The sequence below is a fragment of the Arvicola amphibius genome, chromosome 7, assembly GCF_903992535.2.
Source record: "Arvicola amphibius chromosome 7, mArvAmp1.2, whole genome shotgun sequence".
Classification (NCBI taxonomy): Eukaryota; Metazoa; Chordata; class Mammalia; order Rodentia; family Cricetidae; genus Arvicola; species Arvicola amphibius.
In genome coordinates, this window is record NC_052053.1 from 77,180,737 (window position 1) to 77,191,736 (window position 11,000).

Consider the following 11,000-nt stretch of genomic DNA (forward strand, 5'->3'; position numbering starts at 1 on the left):
TCTCTTTTCTGGCTCCAGGAATCATCCTGTAGGTCCTGGAGGGAGCTCTTTCCTGCCTCAGGGCCTTTACGCATGATGTCATCCCTCTGCCTGTTTCCCTTCCAGTGGGAAGCATGGCTCCCTCCCTCACAGATGGTTTCCCTAATTACCCTGCCTGGCCTGGTTTCCCACGCACATTCAGACTTTCCACCTCTGCCTTTCTTAATCTCCTCCACCACATAACTTGACACTTGTGTTGTTATCTGCTTCCTGTCCCACGTCACAACACACCTCCCTCCTCCTCCTCCGGTCGCCTGTGACTTAGAGTCACACGGGTAAATCTTTCCGGTGCCTGCCCTTCCCCTCAGAGGATGGTCCATGAACTTGGTCATGCTTCCATCTTTACCCAAGACTGGGATCCATCGTCCGAATCCCTCAGCCAGGCTGCGTCTTTCTCCTCTCAGCACAGGGCACAACCTATCCCTAACTAAATGAGTCCTCTATGTGCTCACCTCTTACCCACAGAAGCAGGAGATTGGGAACAATAGGACTCTAACCATTGGTCCCATTGTAACTTCACTATTGCTTCTCAAGCACATTCCTGGTGGGTCCTGGCCATCAACCTCCAGTTCTCTAGTTTGCTCTGAGTCTTCTAAGAAATTCTCTCTTATTCTCTCCATTTCCTCAGCCTCCTGAAATATCTTCTTCCCTCCTGTCCATTCTTATTCGCAGCCTATGAAGCTATTTCTTGCTGCACTTAACCAGAAGGGAATTTCACAAATCTCCCTCTGGTCCTTTTCTACATTCTGACACAGAAGACCGAGCTCTTCTCTCTCTGCTGTGCAAGGCCTGAAATGAAGAGCCCCTGCCAGAAACCACACTCATCAGTCCAAAGGGCCTCGACCACAGAGAGTCAACGCTGGCAAGCACTCACTCCCTGCTCCACCACAATTAACCCTCTCTACCTGAACTTTTTTTCTCTGCTGACAAATAGCTTTTTCCTGCAGGAGCTGGTATCAGGTGCTGTGGGATGCACAGAGGTGAGTAAACACATTATCCATTTCCCAGAACACAGAAAGGTGGCTCCACCTGATCTACCGGAACAATACCTTTGAGAATTTGTGTCTCAAAATGGTAAGGCTGGGGCTGGAGAGAGGGCTCAGCAGTCAAAAGCACAGACTGCTCTTCTAGAGAACCTGGGTCAGTCCTCAGCACCCTCATGATGACAAGCAGTTGTCTGTAGTCCCAGTGTCAGGGGGTCCAGAGTCCTCTTAGGGCTTCCATGGGTCCCAGCCCACAATCAGTACACAGACAGATTGTGCAGGCAGACACCCATGTACATAAACTAAACTAAAAATGGTCAGACCGCATTATGTATATAGACTGAGACTTGGCTTCTAGCCTTACAGCTACCATGTGAAATCATTACTTCTAATTTGGACTTGCCAAAAAATAAATAAATAAACTTTAACCATGCAAATAAGAGATGTATTGCTTTAACTAACTGACATTTTTAGGATCAGGACTGTTCTGTGGCTCTAACATGAGGAGGCTTCAGCAAAATCCCAATGTCTTCCTGTTTTCACCTTCCTAGATCAGGTTCATTTCAGTCTTAGTCCCATGCTTTTTGGGGAGCCATCATAAAACACCTCTCATGTGAACTGGCCATGGTTAGGAGGACACGTGGACACCTGTCCTTCCAGACATCATGGGTGAGGTGTTACTCTCTATAATTTCACATCTCAGCACAAGACTCCCACACTGACCATTGTGAGATGAAGGGACTCACTCAGGGCCATCACTGCTTCAGTCCAGATGGAGCAGACAGTATTTTTTTTCTGTCTCTAAACAAAGTATAGATCCACCAGCAGCTTGGCTGGGAAGTGTTCCTTTCCATGAGCCTTAAAGCAAAGGAAAACCAGACACTGGAAAGTGTAGCATGTCTCCTACACCCAACTAACCAACCATTCTTTCTTCTAAAAGTTTCTACTCAGCTTGGCATCTGGCTTTCAGAGTACCAAGGCACAAAGATACTGGTGCCCCGATGTGAGTGGCAATAGTTCCTTCAATGAGGTCAGTTTGTCATCTCTACAATTAATAAACCAGACTGTCAGGGCCTTTCCTGGAAACATTGCTCAGATTTGTGGATCCTCGAGGTTTATTGGGCTGCAGGGATGCCAAGTTTATGACTGGCTGGGCTCAGGAACCAGGCATTTCTATGTTGGTGGTTGCCAGCTCCTAGGCTTGTTGGCATTCTGATCAGACATAGGGAGTTCAAGTCAGCTTAGCATTGTTCTTTTCCTGAACCACACACGTCCTTTCTGCCCCAACTGAGGGGCTGGCCGTTTTCCCAGCCTCAGAGTCAGAGCAGATGTGAATTGCAAATTGTTCGAATGTCAACAGCTAAATTATGAGCATAGTATGAGTGTCTGTGTGTCTGTGTGTCTGTGTGTCTGATTGCTCATCTCAAAGATCACAAACTCAAAAACCACCTATGTTAAAATGACTGCTGCTGCTTAGATCAGCAGGCAAGCATCTCCTTCCTGGGGACCTCTAGAAGCCAGACTGCCAGGACTCAGACAGCTGAGCACTTACAGACATTTACTGGAACGCCCGCCATGTCTCCCAGAAGCCCATTGCAGCACAGAGCTCACCCACGGTACAAGAGGGAATAGAGATGGCAAATGTTCCTAGACACTGAATTGTCAAGGTGGCGTTCTTGGCAGCCATGGAGAAATGCGTCAGGAGAGATGTACGAGAGCGATTTACTCAGGAGTCACCCTTCCTGACGGCAGACAAACACTGACGATAATAGGTCACCTTCACGCGGGTGCCTTGCTGATGCCAAGGTCAGCAGACGAGGAGAGAGTTGCAGCGATGTGTGGACATCGTCAGTCTATGGAGTGAGCTACTTGGTCTGAAACCTCTGTAGATCAAGACTTTGTAACCCCAGGGCTGTGAGGGAGCCATCCCTATAGAGTCCCAGAGGCCTCCGGACGTGTGCAGCTTGCCCCGTGGGCACCACGTGTGCCCGTACAGAAAGATGTGCAGTGTCTTTGTTGCTTCATTCATGTGTGGGAGGGCAGGGATTCAGTCTACGCACCGGGTTACTTTTCTCATTCCTGTAATAGATTACCTGGCAAAACAGCTTAAGGCAAGAAGGTCTCATTTTGCCTCAATTTTGGCATCACAAGTCCAGAGAGATGGGAAAGTCATGGTGGTGGCACTATAAAGACACAGCTGGGACCTTGTTTCCAAGCAGGAAGCAGAGACCAATGAACACTGATGCTGGGCTTTCTCTCCCCTTGTTATATAGTCCAAGACCCCAGTGCACCTCAAATAATAAAGGGTTCAAGCTGAAGATCACAAAAAACAAAGCAGTGAAGCCACCAGAGAGACCTTTTACCTCTATCAAATCTTCAGACCACAAAGGCAAGATCCTGTCTCCACAAATCTCCAGACTCCATACTCCACTGAGTTCCTGTCCCTTCCCCTCTTCGTTCCTCTCTCCACACAGCCATATCGCTCCTGTCTCCACCTCCCTAGTGCTGGGATTAAAAGTGTGTGACTCCCAATAACTGGGATTAAAGGTGTGAGCCACTGTCACCTGTATTTGTTTCTGGATTGATCTTGTGTAGCCCAGGGTAGCCTTGAACTCACAGAGATCCGCCTGCCTCTGTCTCCTGAGTCCTGGGATTAAAGGTGTGTGCCACCACTCCCTGGCCTCTAGTGGCTTAACTTTGCACTCTGGTCTTCAGGCAAGCTTTATTATTTATTAAAATACAAATAAAGTATCGCTACACTCCACGGTGTGTGCATCTGCAAGCAGAGTCAGTCTTTCCACCTCTAGTAGGCCAATCTAGAAACTCCTCCCAGACATGTCCAGAGCTTCAACTCCTAGGTAATCCTCAAACCTGTTGTGCTAATGGCCCATAGCAACTAACACAACTTGGGGTCATAGTTTGGAGAAACACGTAGGGAGACAGTTGCAGAACTGTTCTAAGAGTGGGTGATGTGGCGGGGGAGGGGGTGCTGCAAATCCTAAAGAGACAGGTCACAATCTCCAGATTGCTTAGCTCTGCGCTCTTTAGGCTATCTGTATTTGTTAAAACACAAACAAAATATCACTACACCCAGGTGTTGGAATGGCAGGCATGTGCTGCCTCGCCCATCCCGTTCTTTCATGCCTCCGTGCTCACAGTGAAAGCACAAAAGCGACGAGAGGAAAATGGGGAGAGAGGCCACGTTGTAGGTACCCATCACCCGATGCCAGTTGCTCCCAGGTATGCCACGTGCACTCTCCTCAGGTATGCCACGTGCACTCTCCTCAGGTACGCCACGTGCACTCCCATGCATTCATTCGTGTTATCAAACAATGATAAGACCTTCAAACTATTTAAAAGACAACAAAACCACTAACTTGCCTACAGAGAACTGAATTTTGATGTTTCTGGCTCTGGCTGTTCCCAGACCCTGAGATGTTACCAAAGTCCATATTATTCAACCTTCAGGGGGTATCAAGACCATCATTTTTTCCAAAGTAGAAAGAAGAACCCCATATGACTTTCCTTTATATGGTAGGAGAACCCCAAAGTCTTGAATAGAGCTGGTTATGTGCCTGCCTGTGTGTTTGTCGTCAACTCCTCCAGTGGCCTCTAGAGGGCGCCACGGTAGAATGAGGAGTTCTTCAAGGAACCCTTGGCTGTCTTAACACTGACCACACAGCTTTCATTAGTTGGGTACAAGTTTCTCAACAGACTCTCCACCTAGCGACTTCCCACAGATGAGACCTGTGGACAGTGGAGATGGGGGAAGGGCACAGAAACCCAAAGGACATCCTTTAGATGTCTGCTCTGAACAGACCTTGGTGGCAGAGGCACGGTGACCTATGGTGCTTGCCTGACTTACTCAATGCTAGTCAATACCAAGCCCCTAGTGTTAGGATTCAGGCATTATACTGTCTAATCCTGTCACCTGGCAGGATGTACCCAGATAGTGCCCTGGCCAGCCCAGAGTTCCAGTTTGTAAGCAGGTGCAAAGGTCCCTTTAAGAGACAAGCTCTGCCTACTCCCAGCCGCTCTCCCCCCCCTCTGTTCTTCTGAAAAGGCTGACAGAGCTTTTCCTGCTTCTTCTCTTCTCTCTCTCTCTCTCTCTTCCTGTGCCCTCTCTTACTTCCTTTTCCCATTCCCTTCTCTTTCCCCAATAAAACTCCTCACTTAAGCTCCGCCTATATGGTGTATTCTCTCACCCACTGAGCAGTCCTCACCTGCCAGGGGACCTGACAAAGTCCAAGTCATGTCTTTAACCACACCCAGAAGAAGCTTATCCTCATCTCTATCCCACAGATAAAAATGGTTGATTTCTAAGGAACCCAGAACAGCTTGGCCACATGGGCCCAGAACAGCTTGGCCACACTGCTGCCATGACATTTAATAAAAACAAACTAAAAAGTAGGCCCGAGTTTCAGTTTAGCGGCAGGCAACACTGGGTTCCAGGGAAATCCATAAGCTGAAACCTCCTAGGAAGGGCCAGCATCTAAAGGAAGTATTTGACATTCCAAACATTAGATAAGATTAAATAAGACCACCAGATGATGTTCCTGAGCTTAGGGAATCACCTATTCCCCCTTTTGCTAAGACCCCTAGACAAATGCCAGCCAATCTGGGTCCTGAACCCTGGAAATCCCTTCATCTGACCCTCTACTATGATAAAACAAAAACCCTCCCCACTGTGACTCAGGGTCTCTTCTACTCTACCCACTGTGTCGGACAGATGGAGGTCCCAAGTTAGCTCGTTGTTAAGAAGACTCTTTGCTTTGACTTTGGATCTGGTCTCTTGGATATTTTTGGGGGTCCACACTCTAGAAACAACAATTTACAGGACCCAGGTTCTCAGTGTTCAGGGCAGTGGGATTGTGTTATGTTTGTCTAACTGTATTTCCTATCTTCCCAGAAGCCTCATAAGCTGAGAGAATGAGGTAGAATAGAGGAGAGAACAATGATTCTTGAAGTTGAGTGTGCACTATCCTGTAGACAGCCATGCCTACACAAAGACTTATGCTACATGTGAATGCTTTCAGCAGCTGCATGCAGAAAAGCCCAGATTTGCTGTGATCCCAGGACTTGGGAGGCAGAGGCAGGAGGTTCTTATGTTTGATATCATTCTGGACTGCATAATATGATTACATAATGAGACCATGTCTCAAAAAAAAAAGAAGTTCAAAAATATCCCTCAGTAGGGGGACTTAGTGTAGGCTAGTCATACAACAGAAAGCTTTGACAAAAAGCAGGGGCAGACTCTAGATGTATGTGGATGGAAGGATGGATGGATGGATGGATGGATGGATAGATAAATGGATGTGTGGATGGATGGATGGGAGGAGAGGTGGATGGGAGGATAGGTGGATGGGTAGATGGATTTCTTTGCTATTTTGCTTAGAAGAGCAGTTACATAATACTGCAGATGTGAAAATCTGCATGCTAAAGATGCCTCAGCAAAAATGTAGTCCTAAAATGTAAAGGCAGAGGAGAGAGCATGGTGTGTGTGTGACCACACAGCATACACCATTTGGTGTAGGAGGTCCTTTTGTGTTTGTATTGCTTTTATTGGTTGAATAAAGAAACTGACTTGGCCTTTTGATAGGGCCAAGCGCTTAGGTGGGCCGAGTAGACAAAACAGGATGCTGGAAAGAAGGCAGGCAGGGAGAGCAGCCATGGAGTCGCCAGAGTCAGACATGCTAAATCTTTCCCAGTAAGCCACAACCTCGTAGTGACATACAGATTAATAAAAATGGGTTAGATCAAGATGTGAGAGTTGGCTAAGAAGAAGCTAGATATAATGGGCCAGGCAGTAATTTAATTAATACAATTCCTGTGTGGTTATTTCTGGTGTAAGCTAGCTGGGCAGGACGAAACAATGGGGCCCGCTTCCTCTCCATACAACAGAGGGGCCGGACGGAACAAAGGAGCCTGTTCCTTCCTTACGACACCATTTCTCTGTGTTACAGTCCTGGCTGTCCTGGAACTTGCTCTGGTAGGCCAGGCTGACCTCAAACTCACAGAGATCCGCCTGTCTCGGCTTCCTGAGTGCCAGTATTAAAGGCATGCGCCACCATCGTCTGCCGTCATTGGTCATCTTAAAATGCCTCTCTGAGCCTTCCCTGCAAGGAGGGTACAACAAACTCCCCTTACAGTGCCCTTTGGGAAATGAGAGCTTGCACACACAAATTGGCTAACAGAATATCTGCCAGCAAATGGGCTGATTTCCTAGGAATACACTAGTCAGCTCATGGGCCAGGATGTCAAGGTGAAAGGCCCCTGCACCGGCCAGGCTGGGTGGAGCTCTAGGCAGAAAGGGACGACAATCAATGAAGCAATCCCCTTTCCTGGCAATGGCTCCCATCCTCACAGCTCAGCCCTCACACTGCTCTCCTGCGTGAACAGGACCTGCTCCCCTTGCAGAGAGACCAGATAAGGAAGAAGGTTTGGGTGAGGTGGGGTCTCAGAGTTGACCATCTCGTCTGCCGCCCTCCCTCTCTCTAGTCCTCCCTTCCATCTCAAAGAACAAAGCATATAAGATTTTTGATTAATTATTATTTCCTTTTAAAAACTTTTCTGAAACAAGTTCTTACGATACATATCCTAACTGAAGAGTTCAGGCCTGCATTGTTCCTGGCTTGCCTTGGTTCCTTTAATCTAAGAAGTGACATGTCCCACACAAACATCTGCCAACCCAGATGTTCTCACTCACTCTGGCAGGAGCTGCTCCACCTTAACTAGCCAATAAGAGAAAGGCACTATTTCTTCCCCTCAATTAACTCTGCCCTTCAGTCAGCTCAGACACCCTGTTCTATGCTTAGCACAAAAACAAAAAAGGTAGAAATTCCTTTCTGATTCCCCTGCCTCAGGTTACTTGCCTTCTAGAAATGCAGCTGAGCTTTGGAGATCCATGACATGTTCCTCCAGTCACATATCTGGTTAGATTGTCCTTTCTGTCCCCACCAGCCTGTGGTGAGCTAGGGCTAGTTGCTGGACTCAGTGGGCCTTTCTTGCCTCATCTACAATGTAAAAATCCGACAAGCATGGACCCGAGGGCTCAGTGTGAGCATCAGCATCCACGCAGGGCTCGGAAGGGCATCTGTCTTGTCCAGGGGCTCAGTAATCAACAGTTGTGAGCATGCTATGGATGAAGGCTGTAGAAGCAGCCAAGAGGGAAGCAAAGAGGAAGGGTAGGCACACACTGTCAGCAGTTCCCGCATTTGTCCTAAAAGGTTAAAAAAATGGCTGCAGAATGGTCAGCCAGCCATCCCACGGCGCCCAGGACTACTTCCACCCCTGCCCCCTCTGTGTGCGCCATGAGATATTGGGGACTGTGTTAGGGAGGTCAGTACGGGTAGAGCTCTTTGAGTGAGAAAAACAGCGGTGGGTGGTGGATTGCATCATTCTCTTGGCTTCCCTTCCCCCACAAGGCTCTGCCTGGCTTCAGAATGGCAAAACATCTTGCCCGGAACTCACTCTACCAGAAGGAACAATTTTCTAGAACCTACTATAATACCTTGCAAGGTTTGAGAAATACTACTTTGGCCAGTGAGCTGCTATACCACACATGGACTTAGAAAATCTACTACCCACCTGGCTTGCCAGCCTTCTGGCCTTCTCTGGAGAAGTCTCTGTTTTCTAAAAACAAAACAAAACAAAACAAACAAACAAACAAAAAACTCCTTACTTCTTGACCTCTGTGGAAGAGAGCAGCCCGGCTTCCACACTCACACACACACTCAGTCTATCACCCTCCCATGTGTTCCACTCTGCAGCACCCAAATAAAAACGCCTCTGCCACATTTTAACTGCATTTCTGATTTTTTTTGTTTGTTTGTTTCTCAAGAGGTAGGAAGAGTGCCCTCTGTCTGGGACCATGCAAGTTCATGCCTTTTAGAACAAGGCCTGCCAGGCAGTGCCTGGTAAGAGTCGATCATAAGTTAATAAGGGATGCCCCACCTTGGAGTCCATTTGCGGATCTGCGTGGTAAAACAAGAGCGGGAAGGGAGCTGGTAAAATCGAGCAAACAGAAATATTCAAGGTCAGCCCCAGAAAGTCAACAAGGTCGGTCAAAACAAGCCAAGGTCGGAGTTGGGCAAGTTCTAAGAATTGAGGCCCGTGTTGTCTGAGCCACCCCTGCCAAGCTTGTGTTAGTGCATAACAAAGCCCAAACACCTACTGGCTGTCCCTTGGCCCCTCTAAGGCAAGCCCTGCATGTTCCACTCCACAAGTGATTCACTGAAGGTCTTGCACAAAGCCCTTGTTTGTTTCCCACAGGGACATCATGTCTGGAGAAAATGCACATGGGGCTTGACCTGGCGTCACTGCCAGAATACAAGGCTTCCAAATTGTCAGCAGGAGTCCAAGAGAAATTCCCCTTCACATGCACACATACAGACACATACACGTCACCTTAAGAGTTTCTATTGGGCAAAATGTGGCAAATTAACAACCAAAAAGGAAACTGGGATAGGTTTACTCTCTCTCTCAAAAACTGTGTAACAGTCATAATGTCCTATGTTATATTTTATGTCATGTTGTATTATGTGTATACGTATTTTGCGTGCATGGATGTTTGTCCACCTTTTGCATGTCTGGTGCCTCATGGGCCAGAAGAGGGTATCAGATCCCCTGAAACAGAAGTTACAGATGGTTGTGAGCCACCATGTGGGTACTGGGAATTGAACCCAGGCCCTCTGGGAAGAGCAGTTGGTGCTCTTAATGGCTCAGCCATCTCCCCAGCCCGTGATCCAGAACTTCAAATGAGCAAAGTTAAAGTACGAAAAGGGCTTGCTATAAAAATTAACCAACACACAAAGCCCCTAGTTTCATTAATTTAATAAGGAAATGAAACTAAATTCCACTCCTTGGGTTAATGACATCGTTATTTGCGATGCACAGAGTAACCTTTCTTTTTCTACCTGAGGAAAGATGAGACATGAAAACAGGAAGCTGCGAATGGCCGAGAGAGAGTTCCAGAAAAGAATAATTGTCCCTTCATAGGAAGCTACCAGAAAGACCCAGAAGGTTAGATATATGTTTATATATTACATATAAATATATCTATATTATGCATATCAGGGGTTGGCATGTTGGAAGATGCCCGGTGGAGGCACAGAGTCTGTGCTGATTCAGTTCCTCCCCAGAAGATAAACCCAGAGCCCCCCAGTTAAATGAGGTACAGCCAGCACTCTGCCGACAGAGAGGCCTCTGTGTGAAATGCTCGCCAACACTGTGCCATCCAGCTGTCACCACAACCACGAGGAAAGGCTCAGAGAGATGAGAAGGCCTCCACACACTCCGTCTGCCTACTGTCAGCTATCCCAAATGCTCTGCCCACCACACACGCTTAGGAAAAGAAGCACACTAAGGCCTGAGCCTTCAGGGAGAGAAATGAGCACCCTCTGCTCCCCGGGACTGGCTCCAAGGCCTTCTGGGTAACCAGATGCTTGACTGTGAGGTGGCTTCGGCAAAGGGCACTGCTCTGTTCAGACCCTGCAATCCTTTTGCAAGGCCTCAGTGACACAGATGAGGAAACTGAGGCACGAAGAGGTTACGTGGATTGTCTAAGATTTAGCTGGGAGCAAGACTGGGACCTGTAGAGGGCACCTAGGAGGGTGCATGAGCACATGCGTGCATGTACGTGTGCTTGTGTGTGTGTGTGTGTGCACCTGTGTGTGTATATATGTGCACTCATGCTTGTGCATGTGACTATATATGTGCTCATGTGTCTGTGTGCATGTGTGGGTCTGTGTGTGCATCTGTGTGTGTATTTGTGTGTGTGTGTGTACTTGTGCCTGTGTGTACTCATGTGTATGTGTCTGTGTGCATGTGTGTGGGGGGAGAGAGTGTCAGTGTGTCTGTCTGTGTGTGCCTGCCTCTGTGTGTGTCTGTCAGTGTGTGCATATGTATGTCTGTTTGTGAGTGTGCGTTTCTGTGTATGTCTGGGTATGTCCTCATGGAGTGTTTGTCTGGGGCAAGTCA